At 36.7% G+C, this 27,937-nt stretch overlaps 1 protein-coding gene across 7 annotated transcripts in view; it reads right to left on the bottom strand.

Annotated features, from left to right (window-relative positions):
- The window catches only part of Rabgap1l (RAB GTPase activating protein 1 like), a 725,139-nt gene that overhangs the window by 185,034 nt on the left and 512,168 nt on the right, over positions 1 to 27,937 (bottom strand). The window lies entirely within an intron of this gene.

The following is a 27,937-nucleotide window of genomic DNA, read 5'->3' as shown; positions in this document are numbered from 1 at the left end:
CTCAACCATGCAATGGTTTCCAGAACATGTAAATGCCCAATGGTGGAAAGCACCCACTCTGCTCCCACTCCATGTTCAGGCAGCCCTCTTTTACACTCATCTTGACTGCTTTTTCCGGTAGTTGAGTCTGTTCTTGGCTCTGTTCTCAAGTTCCTGCCATGCACCTCAGGCCTTGCTTGGTGGCCCACACTTACCTCAGATTTCAGTCCATTTTCCCAACTCTCCGCCTTGGCAAGGTATTGTCATATTGGGTAGAACATGTTCCCATTACCAGTTCCCACTACCAACCGCAACAGGAGGGACCTCAGACTGGTAATATAAAAATAAGAAAAGAGGGCCGGGGATTTAGCTCAGTGGTTTTGCCGCCTGCTGCGCAAGCGCAAAGACCCGAGTTTGATCCCAGGTACTAAAAAGAAAAAAAAGAAAAGAAATCTGAGATAAGATATCTATCTATCTATCATCTATCTATCTATCTCAGAGTGCTGAGGAGAAGGGAAAATAGAGTAAAAGTACTAATTTATTTTAAAAAGTTATAACCATTCAAATAAAAGGAAAATACCAAAGATGCCAAGATTTTCAGTCACCTCTCAATTATCAATAAAAAGTAGGTGTACTAATTTTGAAATGAAGATTAACAAAGATTTGAATAATTTGTGGCCTGGGGATTTAGCTCAGTGGTTCCGCTGCCTGCCTTGCAAGCACAAGGTCCTGAGTTGGAGCCCGGGTACCAAAAAAAAAAAAAATAACAATTTGCATACAATTCACAATGTATGTATATTTGGAAGTATCAAAGTAAATCCCATTAATCTGTACAATTAAAAAAGAAATAGCTTAGTTGGAGAATGTTAAGATGTACACAACCATCTAAATAACAATGAAAGACAATATGTTAATATCACTATGAATAATACATAGTGTAACTGCAGATGCTTATTTTGGGCAGAAAGAATCCAGAACATCCTGTAAAGGAGGTGAGGTTTGCGTCACGATATAGGGGCTAGAAAGACTGTTTTACACAAAGAAAATGCAAAATGGTATGTGAGGTAAAGATGGCCTCAAAATAAAGTGCTGGAATTCAGTTTAAAGACAATTTGAGCCAGATGTGATGCATACATATAATCCCAGCACTTGGTAGGGTGAGGCAGGAGGATCACCCCAAGTTCTAGGGTAGACTGGGGTACAAAGTGAGTCCAGCCTGAACTACATGGTGAGATGGTGTCTCAAAAAGCCAAAAAAAAGATAATTTGATGGGAAAGTGAAAAGATGAATCCAGTATAATAACTGAGGACATGATGTATGAATGTGCAGATCACAGTCTACATGAATGGTGTCCCAGGACCTTTGCTGTAGACAAATCACCTGGCCCACAGATGAAATGATAATGATAATGAAAGAGTACGTTACATAGGGCCGCTGAAGATACAGAATCAAAACTTGCATTAGGACAAACATTAGGAACTACTTTCTTTGGAAAGTGAATTCATGTCTTCTCCAAAGGTGAGGATGGAACTGTGAAGTTGAAGAAGGCCCCAGGGGGCCGGGGTGCTCAGCTGTGCTGCAGGTGAAGAGGAGTCAGTGCCACCAAAAGAATAGGCAAAGGAGTGAGAGACTGGAACACAAGAGAGAGGAAGAACACAGCAGGCTGAGGCAGAGGGCAGAGGCCAGGTAGGATGCCGACCAGGAACGTTTCCGCTTGAGTATTCAGTTATATGTTGTTTTCTCAATAGCTTTTATGTCTTACAAAACAAAATTAATAAACCATTTTGCCTAGTTACTAGAGTTTAGTACCCATGTGCTCCTGCTTCCATTTTCTCTAGTGACTAAAATTTCAAGTTGCAAAATTAAATGTATTGTTAAATAAATACTTTTAAATATACAAAGACTATTCAGGTGGTGGTGGTGGTGGTGGTGGTGGTGGTGGTGGTGGGTGGGTGTGTGTGTGTTACTGAGGACTGAACCCAAGGCTTTTGTTCTTTCTTGTTTTGTATTTTAAGACAGGGTCTCATTAAGTTGCCCAGGCTGGGCTCAAAGTTTTAATTCTCCTGCTCAGCCTCCCAGAGTATTGGCATTATTGGCATGATCACTATACCCAGCTGACCATTCTTCTTGAGTGAACTTTGGTGATTTAACATTTTTAGGGGATTTGTGCATTTTATCTAACTTGACAAATGTATTATCATAAAGCTTTACATAATACAGTGGACCCTAGAGGTACAACCAGCCTGATATACAAACAACTTGAGTTATAATCAGAATTTTAGTTTTTAAGTTACGAACATAGTCTTGAGTTACAACCTGAATGCTGGCCGCTTGTGGCTCCAGATGGTCTCAGATACAGATTTAACTCATAAGAGTTCTGGAAGGAACATTACAACATCCTTTCCTGTGTGGGGTTGAGAAATCCTGGGCCAGTGTCTCTCTAAGGACACTGAGATCTGCCTGGAATAAAGTGTGGCCTAAAATTATACAGGAGAGAAACTCTGAAGGCTGTGTAGAGGAGCCTGACCAACTTGAGTTACAACCAGTCCTCGCAAATGAATGGAGTTCGTAAGTCAAGGATCCACTGCATTCTTTTTTTTTTTTTTTTTTTTTTTTAGGTACCGGGGATCAAACTCGGGTCCTTTCGCTTGCACAGCAGACGGTGAAACCAGTGAGCTAAACCCCCGGGCCCTTATTTAATACATTTCTAAGTTCTACCTGACATTATAATTTTGTCTCCTAAGGTTCAATTTAGTTAATTTTTTGTATTTTCCATTTCTCTACTCAACTTTTTGAACATACAGAATAAAGTTATCATTATAATACTAATGTCCTCTCCAAATTTTAACATCTGGGCTAATTTAGTTGATTTTTCTCTTCATTATGAATCAAAATCGGCTTTAAATACATAGATGAAGAGGATATTCTAAAAGACAATAAAGCAATGATTCTCAACTAGAGGTGATCTTTGCCCTTGAGTGGACATTTGGCAATGCCTAGAGACATTAATTGTCTCAATTGGAGAGGCTCCTGACATGTAGTAGGCAGAAGTCAGAAATACTGCTAAATCCTATAAAGCACAGGACAACTACTCACAATAAAGAATTAACTAGCACACAATGTCAATGGCACTGAGTTCAAGAAAGCTTGTATCAGAACAACAGGATGAGAGGAACATGGGTTTGTGAACATTCTTATGGAATAGAACTACAAATAGGCCTGGGCTACATCCTATCTTTACATACACTCATATAAAAAAGAAAAATTATTTAAGCCACTGTATTTTTAAATTAATTTTTTATTTTTATTGGAACATGTCTGCAGTAGTTAATGATTGCATTCCTCATGGGGAGTTGGTACATGTACATAACACAACTTAATTCTTTTCTCGTCACCTTCTCCTTCACACCCCTCTCCTGCTCCCTCCACTTCTTGGTCCTTTTCCCTTTTGCAGAAGATCTATCTCCCTATTTCCTATTATCTATCTTTTATTTTGCTCTGTATTTATACTTTGGGTTTCTCATATAAGAGAAATCATGAAATATTTAAGCTTGTGTATCTGACTTATTTCACTTAACATTATGGTCTCAAACTGCATCCATTTTCCTACAAAAGACTCAAGTTTATCCTTTATGACAGAGTAGTACTGTATCATGTATAAATATTACATTTTCTTTATCCATTCATCTGTTGATGAACATATAGGTCACTTCCAAAATTTAGCTCTTATGAATTATGCTGCAATAAACATAGTATGCATATATCACTGTAATATGGCATCTTTAACTCTTTTGGGAAGATACATAGAAGGGGAATGACTGGGTCAAATGGAATTTCTATTTTTAGTTTTTGAGCAATTGTCATATTTCTTTCTGTAGTGGTTGTACTAGTTTACATTCCCACCAACAAAGCATACGTGTAGATCAATGGAACAGAATGGAGGATGCAGAAACAACCCGGGGACTGGGAAGGACTTTCTGAACAAAGACCTAATTCCACACCAAAAAAAGCCTTAAAAATCAACAAATGGGTTCATGTCAAATTAAAAAGCTTCTGCACAACAAAGGAAACAATCAACTGAGTGAAGAGACAACCCACAGAATGAGAAAAAATTTTGCCAGGCATTCCTCAGACAGGACCAATATCTAGAATATATAATGCCATTATATTTTGTGCTCTATTTAGTATAGCAGTTTAGCTCATACAGATGTTCCTTACGATGGAAATTTACTCCCATATACTCATCACCAGTTGAAAATATCCTAAGTCAAAAGTGCATTTATATACTTGACATATCAAACACACAGCTTAGCAACACAGCACACTGCAGAGTATTGATCATTTACCCTTGGTATCATGCAGCGGACTTGGAGCTATGGCTCACTGCCTCTGCCCAGTGCAGCAAGTGTATACCATACCACCTATCACTATTTCGAAAAACAACAAAATTCAAAATGAAAAACACAATTTCAACTAAACAGATATAATTTTTGCACTCTCATAAATTAAAAAAATCAAACCTGTATACCCTAATACAGAAACTGCTACTCAGAAATGATGTGCTGTCAAAACTAAAAACTTCAAACTTAAGATGCTTCTTGGCTTTCTAGTTGAATAAAAGGTAAGGTAAGCAGCGAAAATATTGGGTTAGCTAGAAAACTGATGATTCTTTTTATGTCATGTCACAATATTTAGTAATAGCGATGCTTCTAATAATTTGAAAGGCAGACCATGGGCCTATGAATCCTGTCACTGTAGAAAAAGTGTCTGGAAAGTTGTCTACTATCTAAGCTGATTATGTATGGTGGCTAGAGGCCTCAGGATCAGAAAATCCAACTACTCTTCCTAAATAAAATGAAAAAAGGCTCTGTATTCATCACAAGTATCTCTCAGTACTACTGGGCAGCCAAAACATAGTGTCAGCCAAGAAGCACAGATAAAATTAAGAGTTTTGCACTCTCACCTAAGTTTGTGGTTTTATCTGGCTTCAAGGCAACAAATATTAAACAGGGAAAGAAGAAAAGCCTGAAAACAAGCAGACAAATAAATAAAACAAGACTTGGGTCGGGGATTTAGCTCAGTGGTTTCGCTGCCTGCTGTGCAAGCACAAGGACCCAAGTTCGATCCCCGGTACCAAAAAAAAAAACAAAACAAGACTTAAGAACTATGTCTAGAAAAAAATCTTTGTATCTGTTTACTCAGAAGAGTTCACCTCGAACCAAAAATACCAAAGCCTATAGAAGCATTGAGGGAATTATTTCCAAAAGAAATCAAAAGGCTGGCCTAAAAGAAAAGCCTGTATTTGATTACTAAAACACTTCTCAGGATTCCAAATCTCCACAAATAGCAAATTTTGAAAGTTTTGCAGCTCTCAAGGAGGATGTACTCTGTAACACCATCTTTAGATATAGCCATTGAGAAGACTGGATAATGGTATAGCACCTAGAGATTAGAACCAGGAAATAGCCAAATGGGAAAACAAGAAAACCTCTACTGCTGTAGCAAGGAAACTTGGAAATTCCTATGAAGTACTGACTGTGACGTTTCCCATTCTTCCTTTTTTTGAATGACAGCTTCTATTGCAGCTGTACTTTCCTTCTACTTTTGTATGATGGGTATGGGACTAAAAGGAACAATCTCTAATCCAAAAGACAGGAATATACATTATCCAAAGACCCCTGACTTTGGCTAGATGAAGTAACTGAACAGAATCTTGGGAATGTCTCTTTTGGAAGACAGGCGAGTGTCTGTGTGTGGTAATAAAGGTGGTGCCACTGAGCAAAGTACAACAGGCTGCTCATTGTTCTTGAAAACAATTTTCTCCTCTTTTCATATAAATAAAAATTTTAAGAGAGTACATGGCTGCTGAGCTACAGGCTATATTTCTTAGTTCCCCTGCAGCCAAATGTGGCCATAGACAAAACTTTTGTTGATGGAATGTGAATAAGATTGATGTATGCAACTTCATTCTTGCTTAAAAGGAAATTGTTTGTCCTACATTTTTCTTGAAATTTCCTTGTTCATTTGAATTGGAACATGGATGAGGCACTGACCTAGCTTTAACCATGTATTTGAGGACAGCATCAAAAAATTAATGCTGAAAAAAAATTAAAAACATAAAGAACTTAAGTCCCTGAGTGATCTCATAGAACTGAGATTTCTGGCTTTGGGGACAAATTATTGTCTCTCTAGACTGTGACTTTTAAGAGAAATATAATATCTTATTTAAACCATTGTCTTTTTTATGGTTTCTCTTTTCGGTGCTCATTGTTTTTAAATAGAAATAAAAATTGTATTATTTAAGGTTACAAATGCCACAAATAAATGATTTGTTCTAAATTAATTTAACTTTATCAAAAATAAATTATCTTCATCATAGGAAAACAAAATAAGAAAAAACCAGCAAGTCTAATTCCACTGTATTTCTATTAAAGCATATTTCAGTTTTTGTTCAACATTAATATGCCATGTATCACATAAATTTGATTATGGTTCAGTTGAATTTCCTCTGAGTGGTTATACTATTGCCATAATATTAATTCTCATAGTGAATTATCAAACTATCAACACTGTAATAAAAAAAATTAGTCCATTTCATGTTGAAAAGCAATATCAGCACCTCTTACAGACAAAAACGGTCATAAAAACTTATTGGTCAGTAACATCCTTTGACAAAAGTCTCCTGACAATATTCCCCTATGATCAGCTCACACACAGTGACTAGTCAAAGTAAAGTAGAGTCTGAATACAGCATTAAACACCTTTCAGTAAGGACTTCATATGTCTTAGAGACAATGAGAACAATGGATTGGCAGAACTCAGGAACCACATATTATTCTAGCCAGTCAATAGCAGATAATATTTTAATTTTATGATCATTTTGAACACTGAGTTCATTTTCATTAGCCTAAATTCAATTATTTGTTGACATAATGGCTCTTGCTTTCTCTGGCTCTGCCTCTATCCTATTCAACCAGTACTATTTTTCAATTGGGACAATTATCTTTAAAAATACAGTGTTCAAACCAGTTGGATAAAATGCTTTCTTTTCACTCAATACAATGTCGATACAGAGTTGTGAAGTAGAGGCTGATTTCACTATAATTTAAGGGTCTCCTGCTATACTATATATATATATATATATATATATAAAATATATAAATGTAGAAATATATATAATATAAAATAAATATAAAATTTATATATAAATATATATTTATATATTTTTTAAGTGAGAGATACTGGGTTTGAGTAATAAGCAGGATAATCTGTTCACAGAATAGTCATAAGATATACACACACGTGTGTGTGTGTGTGTGTGTGTGTGTGCGAATAGAAGTCAAGAAGATTGGCTCTGCACTAAGTCAGGTCTCCCGTAATTCTGACATGCTACTTATCTAACCAAATGACCTTGCCAAAGTTTCTTAACCAGTGAGTCTATATACTAGTAACAGTAATCAGATTACTGTTAAAATAATAATTAGTCTTTACCACAAATGGAACCACTGTAGGCCCTGCTGACATGTTTCTTCATTTTAGAATCTTTTAAGAACTGTAGGTCTCACAACGTGAGCCCCATGAGGTCTGGGCACACACCACATGCAGATTTTGGTGTCTTTCCAAACTTCTTGGCAGAAAGGTAAACAACTCTATTACCAAAGGTTCTTAACAGGTTCATTTTGTTAGAGGTTGTTTTGTTGCAAATCCTGCAAGTGTGTCAAACGCTGGACCATTCTGAATGTCTCTAGATATCATCTCCAGAAGAGTACAAAGAAAGGATTTTTACTCATTAAAGGACTAATACATACATATAATCACATGTACATACACATATGTATATATACATATAACACAGATTAGCAGTCTGTATGACAGAAACCATATTTTCTTGCCCCTTTATTTTACAAATAAAGAAAATAACTGTTAGAAAGTTTAGATGATTTGATTAAAATCTCAGTAAACAGGGCTGGGGATTTAGGTCAGCTGTTTCACCGCTTCCCCTGCAAGTGCAAGGACACGAGTTCGATCCCCGGTACCAAAAAAACCCCAAACAAACAAACAAACAAAAAATCTCACTAAACTGGTGGCAGAAATTTAATCAAGGCCTTTCAGAACCTCATCTTGTGCATTACCCGCAAATGCACTTTGTTAAGGGTCTTGTCTTGGCCATTTTCCCCTCATATTTTGCATGTTATTTACTCTGCCTACAGTTTCCTATTCTTAGGTTAACTGCCATCTTTGGAAAATCTTCCTTGGTTCTCCCAGAATGAAACTGGCACTCTGTCTCTGGCTACCCAAAGCTCCTTTTTAAAACCCAGAACCAAGCACACTGAATTATAACTGTATACTTGGATGCCTCCCCTTCATTAGACTCATGACAACTTTAGGACAGCGAACCATCTCTGTATCCCTTCCCACCTAACCCAGAAGCTGGCAAGAGCAAACAGCCTCAGAGTGTCTGCGGAACAAGTGAGCTAACCATCCAGCACAGGCTTCTCCAAAGGGAGCCAGGAAAGGTTGGACCAAGGACACGGGGCGGGGTGGGGGCGTGTATTAGCCTTGGAATGAACATAGAACAAATGCAGGTACAAAGCAAGGGAGGATAAAAATGAGATAGAATTTTAAGTAAAGGGGATAAAAGCTTGAATGAGCTTATGCTGAGTACTCATTTTGCTCACAAAAAATAAGTCAAGGAAGACATTGGATTTTATTGTTCTTGTCTCTGCCAAATGACCTCATATTTCTTAGGGTACATTAAGTTCAAATTACTTACTGACTACTTGGAACATGAAGTGTTCTTCCAACTATTTTGTCTTCCTGGTATTTTGGACTTTCTCATGGAAAATAAATAAATTGCTTCAACACATTTAAGGTGTTATTTAATATATGTGTGGTACTGTGATAATAGACTTTTTCTGATACAGATCCTTAATTCGTAAAATACATAATTCCTAGAACGTTAAAACTTAAAAATTCTTTGAGTATCCTATACAAGTTAGAAGCCCTGTATTTTTGTTGGTTTATGTTAGCATTTGCTGGACAGTAACAACACTAATATATCATCAAACTGAAGATACACCAGAGTAAGGTTAAAAACAAACAATTCAAACAACAAATGATGCTGGTAGAGAAAACCAAATTAAAGAAACACTAATGTCACAGAATTCAAATTACTGTGTTAGAATTGTGTTATCAAGAAGTGGTGCTTTACTGCCACCAACAGGATAACAAGGATTCTTTCAGGTACAAAACTATAAAAATTCACTGCAAATTCAAAAGAATGCTATGAGTTTTCATTTTCCTCAGGCCTTTAGATTTCTAACCTGAATGTTAACTGCAGGAATTACACTCCTAATTTCAGTCTTTCCATACATCCCTATCTTTAAGCACAGAAACAAGTACTGAAATCCATTTTGTAGTTTCCAGGTGTATTGTCTCTACTTCTCCTTTAAACTGCTCAATGTATTCAAACAAGGTCCTAAAGGAGAAGGGCAAGTAGAGCCTCTGGAGCATGAGTAAGTTCTTCTTTGCAAGGCTAGCAAAGAGAAGGGAGGATTGCCCTTTGGGAAAATCATAGGAATACTTAACTAACCAGCCTGGTGCTAGATGATTAGTTTTGTTTTGTTTTGTTTTAACTTTTTCAAATAAACAGGTCCTTTTTTTTAGTTCTCTATTGAACCTATTTTCTTCTTACGCCCATATGAAAATACTATCAGTGGATGAACTGTGTCTTTTTTTGTACCAAAAATAAACAAAGTCAGGCCGGGGATTTAGCTCAGTGGTTCTGCCACCTGCCTCACAAGCGCAAAGTCCCAAGATCAATCCTTGATACCAAATAAATAAATAAATAAACAAATTAACTTTATTAAATTACTACTTCAGTCCTTACATTGCTTTGTTTAAAAATATCAGTTTGTAATAAGTTACTGGAAAAGTACACACAATAAATAGGAAATGGGGCTGCATGGTACTGGAAGATGATCTACCATGTATCTCCCTAGGAGGCTCCTGAGTAGAGGAAATATCACATGCCACATGTGCTCTCATTGAAGGAGCAGCCAGAGCACCTGGGAGGAGGTTGCAAGCTAATGGAAAGGGAGCTTTATGCTCCAGTCCACTCACAATAAAAACCCAACAAAACAAAATAGCAAGAAACACACACACATATCTCACTGCTCATCTAGGAGCCAAACTCAATATGGTACTGAATTACCTCCTACTTCCCATTACAACAATTTAAAAATAGCAACAGTGCCAGGAAACCTTCATTAACAGGTTTTTTTTTTTCCTTTTGTGGTGCTGGAGATTGGACCTAGGGTCTCAAGGATGCACTCAATAGTGCAGTGATTTTGAAGAAAGCTCTTGTATGTATCTCTTTTAGGTAAAATTAAGATATATAGTGGGAGAGTTCTACTCATCAGTATACCACAGAAAACTAAACATCTGATGTCCAACATGGGTCCTATATCCTCTGCCCTTTTTTTCAAATTTATTTTGAGGCAGAGTCTCACTAAGTTGCCCAGGCTGGCCTTGAACTTGCAATTCTCCTGCCTCAGTCTCTCAAGTAGCTGGGATTACAGCCATGTGCCACTACGCCTGGCTAAATCAAAGTTTTTAGTTTAAATATATGATAATAACTCAAATATCCGAAGACATATGGCAGACCCTACAGCACAGTGGAGGCCAAGAATGTTACAGGATCAGAGTCCCTGCAAGCAATCACTGACATGGTCACCCCAGGAAGGAAAAGGCGCCAGCAGTGAGCACTGCTTGCTGAGGGAAGTTACAGGCAAAGGACAAAGCTAGTCCAAGAAAGTACTATGGGGGAGTGGATGTAGCCAGTTGGGACTGCATTTGTGGGCAGATTTTTCTTAGTTTTTGGCCTGACTCCAAGATACCTGCAACAGGAAGCAAGATCCAGGGAGGGAAAGATATTTTGCCCATTTCCTCCTGCTTGCTGTAATAGCTGAAGATCAGTAACCTGCTGGGAGTCAGCAGTATAGATTACTGACAATGAAGTCAAATATTCAAGGTGAAATCCCAACTCCAGAGAGAAAGTGAGCCAGTCCCAGCACCCGGAAGGAGGCTCCCCGGCCACCATTCCATGCTCCTAGGGCAAAGAAGGTGAGCCAGTCCCAGCACCCAGAATGAGGCTCCCCTGGCACCATTCCACACTCTTAGGGCAGAGAAGGTGAGCCACACGAGTACCAGAAGCACCTCCCCCACACACACCGTGGAAATGACAAGACACGTAAACAAGCCTCAAAAACAGACTGCCAGGTCACCAGGCCACCTACAGCAACCCCAAAGGGAAACGAGATGGAGCAATCTGATACTCAACCACCTGGACTCTCTGAACTGGCAACAAGAGAGGAGCTGGGAAAAATGAAATCAGAAATAATTACTCAGATAACAGCAAAGATTGTGCTCATAGTGCAAGACATGATTAATAAATCTAGAGAGGACACAAATAAAAAAATAGAGGATCTGAGGAACATGATGGAATCCCAACATACGAAACAAATGGAATCCATAAAACAGATACAAACAGATTTCCAGGAGATTAAAAACTCCATCAAAAGTCTGTGCAGTACAGTGAACCAATGTGAGGATAGAATTTCAGATATAGAAGATAAGATTGCAATTAGTGACCACGAAAAGAAAAATTGCTTTAAAATTGTAAGGGAACACAAGAAATCAATCCAGCAGTTGCTAGATGATGCAAAGAAGAATAACATAAGACTGATTGGAGTCAATGAAGAAAGAGGACAGAGTGCAGATGACATAAAAAAACTGTTCACAGAAGTGATGGCAGAAAACTTCCCAAGCAGGGAAAAAAGAACCTCACATACAGATAAGTGAGGCATATAGGACTCCAGCTAGCCTTGATCAAAAAAAAAATCTACACATAGGAATATAATAGTTAGGATTTCAGAAACCCAACAGAAGAACAAAATTCTACAAGCAGTGAGAGAAAAGAAACAAATCACATACAAAGGAAAGCCCATCAGAATCACAGCAGACTTCTCAATGCAAACCCTCAAGGCAAGAAGAGCTTGGAGTGATGTATTTCAAGCCCTAAAGGAAAACAGCCTCCATCTCAGATTGATGTACCCTGCAAAACTATCTTTCAAAATTGATGGAGAAATAAGATACTTTCATGATAAAGAGCACCTCAGGAACTTCATGAATACCAAACCAGCACTCCAAAACATTTTAGACAATACCCTAGGAAAAGACAATGAAGATCACAACCCTAGGAAGCCCAGCCGAATGAATCCATTGGGCATCACAACTGAAACGCAAAGGGGCAGAATCCAACAAAAAGAAAAAGTCATGACAAGGCTTTTAAAACTTTTAACTTCATTTCCCTAATGAGTGTATAATTCAATCTTGTTATTGTACTGATTAGTATTTTTCTGATTCTAGAGTTGCACACCTTTCCTGGTGCTGTACTGGCTATTTATCATCTTCTTGTGTCTACTTTTTTAATTGGGTTGTCTATCAGTGAACTGTAAGAGTTCTTTATATATTTGGGTCATAGTTTATATGCATTGTAAATATGGTCTGTTTAAGGACTACTTTTCATTTTAATGATGTCATTTAAAGTTCTAAATGTTGATGGAATCTCATTTATCAATTTTTTCTTTTATACATCATGTTTTTTGTATCCTAGGTAGTTCTTGTGTACCCTAAATTCATAAACATTTTCCCTTATAATTTCTTCTTAAAGTTTTATACTTTTAGGCTTTCATATTTAGGTTCATAGATCCCTTCAAGTTATTTTTATGTATGGAAATACACAGTTGAGGTTAATTTTTTAAATACGGATAACAGGTGTTCTAGTGCTGTTTGCTGAAAACACTATCTTCTCCTCTGCTCTTGAATTGAGTTTATATTCTATAAAATGCTAATGTTAAATAATCTTTCAAAACTCAGTGGACCATATATGTGTGGTTCTATTTTTAGATTCTCTGTTTTATTCCAATGATCTATATGTCTTTCCTTACACCAACACTGCCTTAATTACTGTAGCTTTAGAAGAAGTCTTAAAATTAGGTACTGTCTTCCAACAATGTCTTTTCTTTTTTTTACTTTTCTAGGTCCTTTGTACTCCTACATAACTTTTAAATTTCAATATCCAATTCTTCATTTATAGCAAGTATACATAGACCTGAATTTTTATGTATACCTTGTGTTTTCTAATCCTGCTAAATTCAAATACAAGTTCTAGGGGCTCCTAGAGATTTCTTAATATTTTCTCTGTAGATGATCATTTCATCTACATATAAAGATTTTACTTCTACCTTGCCAATCCTATCCTAATTGTGCCATTTTATTGCCAGACTATTTTGGTGAGGCCTAGGTTTCAAAGTTTAATGGACAGATAAAGAGTAAGCATATCTGTCCTTGTTCCCCACCTTAAGGAGAAAGCATTGTATCTTCTCCATTCATATAAGGTGTTCTCGCTGGAAGTATGGAGTACATGTCTTTGATCTGTTGAGAAGGTTCTGTTCTATTTCTAGTCTCCTGATAGCTTTTACCATGAACAGCTGTTGAATTTAGTCCAGTACTTTTTCTCCAACTAGTGACAGGATCATATGGCTTTTTCCTTTCCTCTGTTAAAATGATGACTTTTGGGGGTGGATCTTCCAAAGCTGAACCAACACTGCTATCCCTATAATAAAACCACTTTCCACATACTGCCAGATCTGACTTCTAATAGTTTGTTTTGTTAAACAAATTTCTACCTATGTTCATACTTTTTTGTTCTATTATCTTTATCCAGTTTTAGGATTAGCACAATGTTGATTTCCTAAAATGAGTGGAGAAGTGTTCCTTTTTTCTGTTTTAAATGTTTGATATAATTTATCAGTTAAAAAGTATATGATTGGGCGGGGGATTTAGTTCAGTGGTGCTGGTATCTGCCTTGCAAGAGCAAGGTCCCGAGTTCGATCCCCGGTCCAAAATAAATAAATAAATAAATAAATAAAATAAAAAGTATACGAGCCTGTTGTTGTCATATAGGTAGCTTTTCAAGCTAGGAATATACTTTCTTTAATAGGTGCTATTCAAATTTTATATTTCCTCCAGAGTTAGTTTCATTAAATTGACTTCCAAGGTACTTCTTAGAAGTTGTCAAATTTATTTCGAAACAGATTTTTGAAATACGCTTTCCATATCCTTTTAAACTCTGTAGAATCTGTGGTAATGTCTCCTAGGTCTTGATATTTTAATTTTAAAAATGTATAATTGATATTGTGTAATAGGAAGTAAAGGTCTAAAGTAGCAGGGAAAGTGGGAGGGGCAGGGGAAAGGAAAGAAGGGAAAAGAAAAAATATGAGAAAAGGAAAAAAATGGAAACAAAATCTTTGCAAATAGAGAAGGGTAGAGGGGGTGAAGGGAGGGCAGGGGAAGTGGAAAAAAAATTAGAACCAAGATACTCATGTAATGGTACAAGATCCCAATTATGTATGTAAATGTATTTTATACCTAAAATGTACCAATAAACTTAATGGCGGAAAAATTTTTTTTAAAAAAGAAAGTACTATGTGGGCTATAACTAGCAATGCTAAAGGGCCAGGGCTGCCCAAGTCCATGGAAACCTACATCTCACCGCAGTATACCTCAAATGTTGAACATGCAGACTTAAAATGCAATGTTTGCTCTGCTAGGTTTGGTCTTCCTTTTCGGCTGATTTGTCATTATTTTCCTATTCTACCCTTTTGGAATAGAAATGTTTGTGTCTGCCTATCCTACCACTATACCTTGGAAGTATGTAACTTTCTTTTTGATTTTTACAAGGCTTGACAGCTTTGTATGCCTTGAGTCTCAGAGAAGACTTTGGACTTGGACTTTAGAACAATGTTGGAACTTTAAAGACTTGAAAGACTCTTAGGGATAGATTAAATGTATTTTTCATTGTGAAACAGATATAAACCTTTGGGAACAGGGGGAGAAATGCTATTGTTTGTATCTCAAATGTTCCCTCTCAGTCACAGGTCTATGTGTTAAAGGCTTGGTCTGAGTGGTGCTACTAGGAAGTGTGGAACCTTTAAGAGGTAGGGACTAATAGGAAGTCTTTATATCACTGAGGGAATGTTCTTGAAAGGGATTGTGAATATACAGCATGTTTATTTCTCTATTATGATAAAACTGTTAAGGAACATGGGAACAAGGAGATGGTGATGACAGTGGTGGGAGTGGAAACCAAGAAATTGTTCCTCATAAGGAACAATCTTTTCCAAAAGAAAGTAAATGAGATAAGGCACAAGATGAGGATGTCTGTTCTTGCCACCTCCATTTAACATTGTACCAGAGGTTCTAATCAGGGCAATTAGGCAAGAGAAAAAAATAAAGGTACCCAGATTAGAAAGGAAGAACTAAAGTTTTTTTCTATAAGATGACATATCTTACATGCAAAAAACATTCTTAGGACTCACCCCTTCCCACTCACACATCAATACTGCAGCTAAAAATGAGTTCAAGACGGTTGTAGGCTATAAGGTCAATATAGGCTAATCAGTTGTATTTTTATATATTAGTAATTAAGAAACAAAAAAGAAGTTAAGAAAATAATGCTATTTATAATAGCAACAACAAATACCTAGAAATAAATTTAAGAAGTGCAAGACTTTCATACACTGAAACTACAAAACATCATCAAAAGAAATTTAAGAACTTTATGTGGAAATATTATATGTTCATGGATTAGAAGGCTAAATAATATTAAAATATCATTTCTTAATTAACCAAGAGATCCACTGCAATCCCTATTAAAATTCCATTACCTTTTTTGAAGAAATTGACAACACCTTAGGGTGGGCAGCACTCACACCCAGGGCGGGCCTTTCCATTATCCACACCAGAGCTATACCAAAACAATCAGTGGAGTAATTCAGTAGTCACACACCCTTAATCCCAGCATCACACACTTAATCCCAGCATCATACACTCTAGATCCAGCCACCTCTGAAAAGCCCCACCCATAATCACATGAGACTTTGGGGGGACATTCAAACACAAGCTATAACAAACCAATAATTCTGTTCTTAAGCATATACCTAAGAGAACTGAAAAGATACAAACACACACACAAAGATACACATACACCCCCAATCTGCACACACAAAATTTCCATAGCAGCCTTATTCATATGTCAAAAAATGGAAACAATGCAAAAGTTCAACAATTTATAGAGAAATAAAATGTGATACAGCTATAAATAAAATAATTATCTACCAGTAAAAAGAAATGAAGAACTGATACACGCTATAACATGGAAAAGCCTTGAAAATATTATGCTAAGTAAAAGAAATCAGTCACAAAAAAGCTATTTATCATATATGATCCCATTTATAAGCAATATTCAGAATAGGTAAACTCAATCAGACAGAAGATATATTGGTAGTTGTCAGGCAGTGATGAGAGGAGGAAATGGGAATTGACTAATATGGTTATGCAGGTTTCTTTTTGGGGTGATACAAATGAATTAGATAATGGTGATTTTACAAGTTTGTGTATACACTAAAGCTACTGAATTAAACACCTTTAAAGGTTAATTTTTATAATATGTACGTTATATCTCCATGAAAATGAAATAAGCTAAATACTGGGAACTAGAGCAATTAATTGCAAAGGCTTCTTAAAAATAAAGGCAACCAAAGATGAAAACAGGCCATTATCTTAGCAGAATTCTTATTCATATATATTTATAAGGAACTAAGAAAAGCCAATTCTTTCTCAATATGAATCACTAAGTCAGGCCATAAATATTTTTTTCATTTGTTTGTTTTTTGAGATGGTGTCTTAACTATGTAGTTCAGGCTGGCCTTGAACTCACTATGTACCACAGGCTGGCCTCCAACACACAGTAATCCTCTTGCCTCAGCCTCCTGAGTGCTAGGATTATGAGCATGTGCCACCACTCCTAGCCTATTAGGCCATAAATATTAACTACCTTCTATGTGCTCAACCATCAACCCACAGAGGACTTTTACTGAACACCCAATCAAAAGGAGCAATGTCCCTTGCCCATTCTGCAGCCAATCATTCATCTTCATAAAACCACAGCAAGGTTCTAAAATAATCATATCCATGTATGTTTAAGTATTATCTTTTGTATTTAAAAAAATGCAAGCTCATGAAAGCAGGGTCTTTATCTACAATGCCTAGAATGGTACTTCACACTATACATGTTCAATATTTGTTAATGAAGGAGGTCACTGCAGTAGTCCAGGTTAGACAATTGCACAGTCTAAACTATCAAAGTGGGAATTGGAGGAAAGTTAGAAGTTCTGTAAGTTCTCAAGAAGAAGAAGCCATAGGCCTGGGTGATTAGGAGATTTGAAGCAATAAGAGAATGAAGGATAACTTCTAGGTTTCTGGCTGGAGCAGTGGGGTAGTGCCTTTACTGAAGTGAAGGTAACTGGAGGAGAAGTCCATTTTGGAGGGCACATCTGCTCAGTTTTGACTAGGATTTGATATACCTGTGAAACTACAGCCAAACATTTGGGTCTGAACTATGTATAAAGATAAGAGTGAACATTTATAGACAAAATCAGGGGAATGAACAGGATTAGCAAGATACATCAAACAAATTCCCAGGGGCTGTAGCTCTGTGGAATTCCAAATTAATAGCTAAGAAAAAACTGAGTGAGCAAAGAAAAATGAGAAGCAACAGAGGGAGATAAAAGATAAGACAAAAAAGAGCCAAGAGAAGTCAAGGGAAAATGTTTTCAAACAAAAACAAAAAACAAAAAACCAAAGTGTTGTCATACATTTTGTCAGCTGCTCAGGAATCAAGTAAGATAAAAACAGAAAGATCTCCATTAGATTTTACTAGTGACTTCATTAAAAAAGCTTTGATGGAATTGTAAGGAATACATTGAGGAAAAACTATAAACCATCAAAGACATGCTTCAATACTTTTGCATAATATATAAAGCCCTTCCAAGCTAACAAGTGGCCCACTCTTTTAAAATGTAGCCAGGATCAATTGGCATTTCTAACAAAGGAACTAATAGACTCTTCAAAAAGTTTTGTTTATTTACAATGAAGCAAATTACTTCCATAATTACTTTTTCAGTTCCTTTCTGTTACAATGTGATTTCCATGTCCACATAAAATAAAAGTGTGTATTTAGAAATTCTTTTTTCAAGAGTATGGGAAAAACACACTTCCATATTGCCAGTAGAGAGCAATTTTGTAATATCCAACAGAAATTAAAATGTGATTGCCATTTGATCCAGCAATTTCATTTTAGACGTTTACCTAAGAGATATCAAATGTGAAACTTTAAGGATATTTGTTACAACTTCACTTAACAGGAAAGTCTGGAAACAAATGATCACAAAAATTAAATACAAAATTCGTTAAATAAATTATAGTACATACAATAAGATAAAAAAGTCATTAAAAAGGATGAAGAAATTCTATGTCTACATGATAGCACTTGGGTACATTATACACTGTGGTACTTACTGACTTCTGGATACCAATGATATTAACTTATTAAATCCTAATAATCCTATGAGATGAGTATTACCAATATCCTCATTTCAAAAATGCAGAAACTATTTTTTATCTAAGATCACTGGATAAATTATTGGAGATGGTATTTGAAGTTAAGTAGTCTGGCTTCAGTGTCCACATGCTTTTAATTGCTATATGTGTGTGATGGCATGGGAAGATATTTGTGATGTGGTACTAAATGAAAACGAGTATTGTTCTACAGCATTTCTGGAAAGAAAAAAAACCATTTTCATCCTTTTATAGTGTTCTGGATTTCACATCTATCTCTTTATCTTCTTCTCTATAACCCTAAAATCACATTTAAAAATATATACACATATACTTGTATACAAATAGGTAATGCTTGCTTATATATTCATAGACTAAGGTATGGGAGGAACTTCTTCTTTTTGTTCTTTGCAGTACTGGGAATTGAACCCGGGGCCTTGCATATGTTAGGCAATTCTCCTGACACTGAGCTACATCACCAGCGCTTTTTAATCTTTGTTTTGAGACAGGGTCTTGGTAAGTTGCCCAGGCTGGCCTTAAACTTTTGATTCTCTTGCCTCAGCCTCCAGAGTACCTGGGATTACACGTATGCACCACTGCAACCAGCTTAGAAGGAAGTTTCTATGCCAAATTTTTATTATGGTTATCTCTAGTGGTGAGATTTTTAGTGGACTTTCTTAATCTCTGTAAAGTTTTCATAAGATAAAATAAGTATAGAATACTTAGGGAAGGAGGAAGAAAAACATTGTTATTTGCTTTTAACCAGTCAGAAAGCAAAGAGCATAGAAAAATTTCTCTGCCCAACAGAAATGGCTAAGATCAGTTTTGAGTGATCATTTTAAATTGTATTGTGTTATGACACCTGAATGCATGATATAATAAATGGATTAGATTTGGGGAAGATATATGTAGCATACCTACAGGATATTAAATAATTTGGTGGTGCTACCTACTTGGTGAATCATTCTTTTAGCTTAAAAGCATTCTAACTGCGTAACAAGCTATTTCTACCACAGAAGAAGCAGGTCTCATTTAAGACAGTGTCATTAAACCAAACTAAGCAACACAGACATTCATCCCATATCTGTGCTATTTTGAAAATTTATAAATCCAGACAAAAACTTCAGGCAATCTTGGGCCTTCATCTCCTTAATAACAACAGGGTAACTGCGCATGCTAGCACTCAGCACAGTAAACACTCAAGAAAGGTTAGTTCAGCTGGGGATTTAGCTCAGTGGTTCCGCTGCCTGCCTTTCAAGCGCAAGGACACCAGTTCGATCCCAGGTACCAAAAAAAAAAAAGAAAGGTTAGTTCTCTGAGCCCCCTTGTCATAAGAAATACTTTCAATTCAGAGAAATCTAAAGTCCCTCTGAAGCTTTCTGCTGTGTGCATGTAATCCCAGCACTCTGGAGGCTGAGAGTTCAAGGCCACCATGGACTACATGGTGAGATCAAGGCCACCCTGAACTACATAGCAAGATCCAGCCTCAAAATACGAAAAAACAAAAGACACACACAAACAAACAAAAATCTCTCTGCAGTTCTACTAAAAATTATTTAGGCTAGGTTCAAAAGTACTTTAAAGTTGCCCAAAGGCTTTTTTTAAAAAAAAATATATAAACAACCATACATTCTTTTATCTGCCATACTAGTTAGAAACTGGAAGTTAGTCAGTGTCATTGATTTTCGTGTATTGTTTTTTTAAAGATTTAATTTTATTGGTACATTTTAGGTATACAATATAATATTCAACAATATTCATCATTGGAGATTTGTACCTTTGCATAATATCTTGGTTCTTATTTTTTCCCCATTCCCCTGCCTTCCTTTCACCCTTTCCACCACTCCCTATTTACAAAGACTTTGTTTCCATTTTTTCCTTTTCTCATAATTTTTCCTTTCCCTTCTTTCCTTTCCCCTATCCCTCCCACTTTCCCTACCACTCTGCACCTTTTCTTCCTATTTCACATTATCAATTATTCACTTTAATCATTTTAATCCTTATTTACACTTTCAGTTTCTCACACTAGAGAAACTATTTGGTATTTACACGTGTGTCCTATTTATTCCACTCAAGAGTATAGCCTCAATGTGCATCCATGTAGCTATAAATGTCTCTAGTTTCTCATTCTTTATGGCTGAGCACTACTCCATTTTATTAAAAAACCCACATCTTCTTTATCCAGTCTCCAGTTGATGGGCATTTGGGCTGTTTCCAAGCTTTAGCTATTACAAACTGTGCCACTATAAACATGGGTGCACATATATCACTGTGGTATGATTCTTTTAATTCTTTGGGGAAGATATCCAGCAGGGGAATAGCTGGGTCAAATGGGACCTCTAATCCTAGTTCTTTGAGGTATCTCCACACTGATTTCCACAGCGGCTGCACCAATCTACACTCCCACCAACAGTGGAGAAGGGTTCCTTTTTCTTCACAGCCCCACCAGCATTTGTTACTGGTTGATTTCATGATAGCAGCCATTCATTCTGGAGTGAGGTGGAATCTCAGCATTGTTTTCATTTGCATCTCTCCAATGACCATTTTTTTCATATGTTTATTTGCTACTTCTCCTTCTTTGTCTGAGAAATGTCTGTTCATTTCAGATGCCCATTTTGGATTGGGTCTTTAAATTTGGGAGGTCTGATTTTTTTAAGTTCTTTATAGATTCTGGATAGTAGATCTTTGAGGAACAGCTGGTAAAAAGTTTTCCCACATTGTGGGTTGTATCTTCATGCTGTTGGTGGTTTCTCTTGCTGTGCAGAAGCTTTTTAATAAGAAGAGATCCCGCTTGTTGATTATTTGTGGTAGTTCACAGGCAACTGAGGTTTTGCTCATGAAATCTTTTCCTATGCCAATGTCTTCAAGAGTTCTACCTAACCTCTCTTCCAGCCGGTTCAGTGTTTCTATTTTAATATTTAGATCTTTAATCTATTTCTACTAGTTTAGTGTATGGTGAGAGATATAGGTCTAGTTTTAATCTTTGGCAACTTGAAACCCAATTTTTCCAGCACCATTTATTAAAGAGGTTATCTTCCCTCCAGTGAGGATGTTGCACTCCTTTGTCGAAGATGAGGTGGGTGAGTGTGTCTGGAGTTGTTTCTGCATCTTCTAGTCTGTTCCACTGGTCCTCAGGTCTCTTTGCCAGTACGATGCTGTTTTTATCATAGTAGATTTGTAGTACAGTTTCAGGTTGGGGATTGAAATACTCCCTACCTTTTCTTTGTTGCCTAGAATTGCTTTTGCTTTTCTAGGTCTCTTCTTCTTCCAAATGAATTTTTGGATTGTTTTCTCAAGGTCTGGGAAGTATGCTGTTGGGATTTTAATTGGGATTGCATTGAATCTATATTGCAGTTTTATAAGTATGGCCATTTTCACTATATTGCTTGTTCCTACCCAGGAGCAAGGGATGTCTTTCCATTTTCTGATATCATCTTCAGTGTCTTTTTTCAGAGTATTATAGTTTTCAGTGTAGAGGTGTTTGATTTCTTTTGTTAGGTTGATTCTTAGGTATTTCATTTTTTGGATGCTAATGTGAAGGGAATTTTTGGATGCTATTGTGAAAGGAATCCAGTTCCTTTTTCATTGAGTCTGTTGTTCATGTACAGAAAGGCTAGTGATTTTTGTGTGTTAACTTGTATCCAGGTACTCTACAGAATTTGGTTATTAAGTCTAGAAGACTTTTGGTGGAGTTCTTGGGGTCTTCTATAAAGAGTATCATGTTGTCTGCAAATAATGACAATTTGACCTCTTCGTTTTCTATCTTTATTCCTTTCATTTCTTTCTCTTGTCTAATTGCTTTGACTAATGTTTCCAAAACTATATTGAACAGGAGTGGTGATCGTGGACATCCTTGTCTTGTTCCTGATTTTAGTATGAAGGATTTCCGTTTTTGACCATTTAGTATGATATTGGCTGTTCGTTTTTCATAGATGGCTTTTATCAGTTTGAGGTAGAGACCATCTATTCCAATTTTTTGTAGGGTTTTTATCATGAATGCATGTTGGATTTTGTCAAATGCTTTTTCTGCATCTATTGAGATGATCATATGTTTTTTGTCCTTGGCTCTGTTGATATAGTGTATTACATTGTTTGATTTGTGTATGTTGAATCACTCCTGCATCCCTGTGATGAATCTGACTTGGTTAGGGTGTATGATCTTCTTAATGATGTGCATTCTATTTGCCAGAATCTTAGTAAGGATTTTTGCCTCTATGTTCATTAGCATGATTGGCCTATAGTTCTCTTTTTCGGTTGGGTCTTTCTCTGTTTTTGGGAATCAAGGTGATGCTTGCGTCCAGGAATGAATTTGAGAGTATTGCTTCCCTTTCAATTTCAATGAAAACTTTAAACAGTAATGGCAACAGTTCTTCCCTAAATGTCTTATAGAATTCAGCAGTGAAGCCATCAGGACCTGGGCTTTTCTTAGTTGGTAAGTTTTTAATTAGATTCTCAATTTCATTGATTGACATTGGGTTGTTTAGAATTATTAGGTCTTCTTCGTTCAACTTGATAATTCATACGTATCTAGGAATCTGTTCATTTCTTCTGTGTTTTCCATCTTATTGGTGTGTAGGTTCTCAAAGGAGGTATTGATGATCCTCTGGATTTCTGCTGTGTCTGTTGAAATTTCACCCTTTTCATTTCTAATTGTATGGATTTGGGTCTTTTCTTTCCTTTTTTGACAAGGTTGGCTAAGGGTTTGCCAATTTTATTTATTCTTTCAAAGAACCAACTCTTCGCTTCGTTGATTTTTTTGTATTATTCTCTTAGTCTTCATTGCATTAATTTCTGCTCCTGTCTTTTTGTTTGGTTTTTTTTTGGTACCAGGGATGGAACTTGGGTCCTTGCGCTTGCGTGGCCAGCAGGTGGCAAAATCACTAAGCTAAATCCCTGGCCCCTGCTCCTATCTTTACAATTTCCTTCACTGTATGAGCTTTGGATTTGTCCTGCTCTTCTTTTTCTAGAAGCTTGAGGTTCAGCATCAGGTTGTTTATTTGAACTCGCTCTGTTTTCCTAATATGAGTATTCACTGCTATGAATTTCCATTGTAAGACTGCTTTCATTGTGTCCCATAGATTCCAATATGGTGAATTGACATTATCATTTAATTGTGGAAACTGTCTGATTTCTTCTTTAATTTGCTCTGTGATCCACTGGTTATTCAGAAGTGTGTTGTTCAATTTCCATGTGTTTATGAAGTTGTTGCAGTTTCTTTTGCTATTGATCTCCAATTTCATCACAGTATGGTCTGATAATTTCTTTTGATTGGTGAATTTAGACCTTTAATATTGATGGTTATAACAGATATGTATTGACTTATTCTTGTCATTACTTTTTCTTTTTGTTGGATTCTTGCCCTTTGCATTTAATTTCTTGTTGTGCCTGATGGATTAATTCTGCTGGGCTTCCTGGGGTTGTGATCCTCACTGTCTCTCCCCAGGATATTGTTTAAAATTTTTAGGTATTCATGAAGTTCCTCAGGTGCTCTTTGTCATGAAAGTATCTTATTACTCCATCAATTTTGAAAGACAATTTTTCAGGGTGTATCAATCTGGGTTGGAGGCTATTTTCCTCTAGGGCTTGAAATACTTCATTCTAGGCTCTTCTGGTCTTGAGGGTTTGTGTTGAGAAGTCTGCTGTGATTCTGATGGGCTTTCCTTTATTATGTGATTTGTTTCTTTTCTCTAACTGCTTGTAGAATTTTGTTCTTCTGTTGGGTTTCTGGAATCTTAACTGTTATATGGCTAGGCTTAGATTTTTTTTGATCATGGCTGGTTGGAGTTCTTTATGTCTCATTTATCTGTATGTCAAGTTCTTTTCCCCTACTTGGGAAGTTTTCTGCCATTACTTCTGTGAATAGGGTTTTTTTAATGTCATTTGCACTCTCTCCTGTTTTTTCACTGACTCTGATCAGTCTTATGTTATTCTTCTTTGCATTGCCTAGCAGCTGCTGGATTTGATTTCTCCTGGTCCCTTACTATTTTTGAGAAATTTTTCTTTTCCTGGTCACTAATTGCAATCCTGTCTTCTATATCTGATATGCTGTCCTCACATTGGCTCATTCTGCTGTGTAAACTTGCAATGGAGCTTTTAATCTCCCAGATATCTGTTTTCATCTCTTTCATGGATTCCATTTATTTCCTTTGCTGGGATTCCATCATGTTCCTCAGCTCCTCTATTTTTTTTTTTTTATCTGTGTCTGCTCTAGATTTATTAATCATGTCTTGCACTATGGGCACAATCTCTGTTGTTATCTGAGAAATCGTCTGATTTCATTTTTTCCAGATCCTCTTTCCTTGCCAGTTCAGGGAGTCCAGGTGGTTGAGTATTAGATTGTTCCATCTCATTGCCCTTTGGGGTTGCCTTAGGTGATCTGGAAGTCTGGTTTTGAGACTTGTTTACATGTCTTCTCATTTCAACAGATGCAGCCTGCTATGCCTTTGCTGAGGCAACTTTTTGCTCATCCAGTGGTCTTCAATTCTCAGCAAGCCACTGAGTGGCCTTTTCTCTGCTGTTCATCCCTGTGCCAATTCCTGGATTCAGAATGGTGGCTTTCTGGATTCCTGCACTGCCCTGTTGTCCATGTGGCATTCTGGCTGGGGCCTGTGCACACTTGGGATGGTATCTGGGCATGCCTCTGGCTATGGCTACTGCCTGGTCCCCTACATAGCTGTTGTCTGGGAGGGCCTTTGGCTGGGGGCTGTGCACCCCAGTCGCTGGTCTGAGTGGGTTTCTGCCTGGGGTCTGCATGCACTTAAGGATGGAATCAGGGGATGCCTCTGGCTGTTGCTTGTGCACCTGTGCAGCTATTTTCCAGGCAGGAGTTTGGCTGGGCCTGTGGTTCCAAGCTGCTGTGGTCAGGGCAGGGCCCTGGCTAGGACCTGCCAGCAACTGTGCCACTCTGGTCACCATGGGCTTCTAACTGGGATCTGGGTGCTCTTAGGAGGGAATCTAGGTGGGCCTTTGGCTGTTGCTTGTGTGCCTGTGCAGCTCTTTTCCAGGTGGCCTTTTGGCTGGGCCTTTGGCTCCAAGCTGCTGGGGTTGGGGCAGGGCCTTGGCTAAGACCTGCCAGCAACTGTGCCGTTCTGGTCACCGTGGGCCTGTTTGGGTATTCTTTTTGCCAAATGGAACAATCAGATCAATGAATAAAAACTTCAATTTAGCTTTGCATGGAGTTTCAGGATTCACACAAAGTACATATACACATATAGGCCACTAATGGTAAGAAAACTCTTCTATCTTCTCTAACTAGTCAAAATCTCCAAGATAATGCTTGAAGACTGTGGATATACTGTTAAAGAAGACATAAACAGACTTTCTCCCCAATGGACAAAGAATGTCCCCTGCCCAGGCCATTTGTGCGTTAACATGGCCCAAAACAAATGAAAATAATACAAACAAATCAATGTGTCAGTCAAGAAGACATTAACCAACATCTACACCAGTATATAGATTATCCAAAACATGAGGAAAGGCTTTTTGGGATAGATGCAATATGTGAGAGTTAAAAAGAAAATTAGAAATGATTTTAGAAAAAAGAAAAAAATCAGAACTTTTTGGATTTCCTTATACTTATTTATAACTTAGTATTTGTGTAATCTGAGATACATAGTGCATTCACTGCTTAGACATTCTAAAAATCTTATCTCAGCCCTATTAAAAGGGCATATTCAAACAAATTCTTTTGGTTTTTTGTTTTGTTTTGTTTTACTTTTGTCTTTTTTTGTTATTTTTTATAGTACTGGAGATTAAAACCAGAAGCACTCTATCACTCAGCTATATCTCAGCCTTTTTATACTTTCCTGAGACAGGGCCTCAGTTGTTCAAGGCTGGCCTTGAACTTTCAATCATCCAGCCTGACCCTCTGTAAGTAGGTGGGAGTATAAGCATGTGGCACTGTACCTGACTAGTTTTTGATGATTAGTTTTAATGACAAGAGAAAAGTTAAGGTTAGAATACATGATTTCATTAAAAGATTTATTTTATTAAAACATCTTAAATATTTTTCTGACTTCTATAATAACTGTGGCACAGGAATTGTCCATATTTAATCACAGAGTGATTTATTGAATAAAGTGAATTTTATTAACTTCACAGAAAGCAAATGTTTTAACAGTGATGAGCAGTAGGTAGCCACTTCTTGAGTTTCAGAGGACTCAAAGTATTTTATGCCTTTGTTGAGTGTCAAGGTGTGTTAAATATCAAGGCTCTCTGAAGATAACAAGAGGCCTTTCCAGGATAACTGAGGGACTGGGCAGAATGAAGGGGAACCTGAAAACATTTCCAGGCACCTTGTGAAAGATATCAGTAATCATAATAACAACAGATAACATTTAGTGGGCAGTAAAATGCTCTAAATGCCATATTAAGAATTTTATAACTTTAATTAGAACAATCCCATACATTAATTTTTTACTATTACTTCAAAACTCCAGCTCTGAGCACTTATGGTAATTTTCCCAAGATCACATAGTAGGGCTTAAATTAGAACCAAATCTCTTCCTCATGCAAAAATCAACTTAAAAATTAAGACATAAAACTCTGAAATTATTAGAAGAAAACATAGGGGAAATTCTTCAAGATACTGGTACAGGCAACAATTTCTTGTATAGGATTCTAACACCCCAGGAAACAAAAGAAGAATCAAAGAATGGAATTATATCAAATTAAAGAGCTTTTGCACAGCAAAGAAAACAATAAACAGAGTGAAGAGACAGCCTACAGAGTAGGAAAAAAATCTTTGCCAGTATTCACCTGAGTAGGATTAATATCTAGATTATATAAAGAACTTTAAAAACTTAACATCGAAAGATCAAATAATTCTACTAACAATGGGCAAATGATCTCAACTGATACTTCCAAAGAAGTATAAATGGCCAATAAATATATGAAAAAAATGTTCAGTATCTTCAGCTATCAGGCAAAATGAAATAAAACCTACATTGAGATTCTACCTCATCCCAGTCAGAATGGCTATTATTTGAGAAAAAAAAAAGTTCTGGTGATGATGTGAAGAAAAAGAATCCTTACAGACTGTTGGTGGGAATTTAATTAGTATAGCCACTATGGAAAACAGTACGGAGCTTCCTCAAAAAACTAAAAAAAGAACTACCGTATGATCCAGTTATATGATCCAGGAACGCCTGGGTATTTAACCAAAGGAAATTAACTAAACATACAGAAAAGATACCTGTATGTCCATAGTTTACTACAGCACTAGTAACAATAGCCAATATATGGAATCAAACATGTTGCCGTCAATAGATGAGTGGATAAAGAACATACATTCTTTATAATAATACAAGGGAGTATTATTCAGCCATAAAGAAAAATGAAATTATATCATTAGGCAGAAAAACTGATGAACCTAGAGATATTAAGAGAAATAAATCAGACACTAAGTACCACATATTATCTCTTGTATCTGAAAACT

Source organism: Heterocephalus glaber, unplaced genomic scaffold (genome assembly GCF_053883595.1).
Source record: "Heterocephalus glaber isolate CG9 unplaced genomic scaffold, H.glaber_assembly_v1.0 deba00001600, whole genome shotgun sequence".
NCBI classification, from domain to species: domain Eukaryota; kingdom Metazoa; phylum Chordata; class Mammalia; order Rodentia; family Bathyergidae; genus Heterocephalus; species Heterocephalus glaber.
The sequence above is the reverse complement of the archived record's forward strand: the minus strand, read 5'-3'. Positions and strand labels throughout refer to the sequence as shown.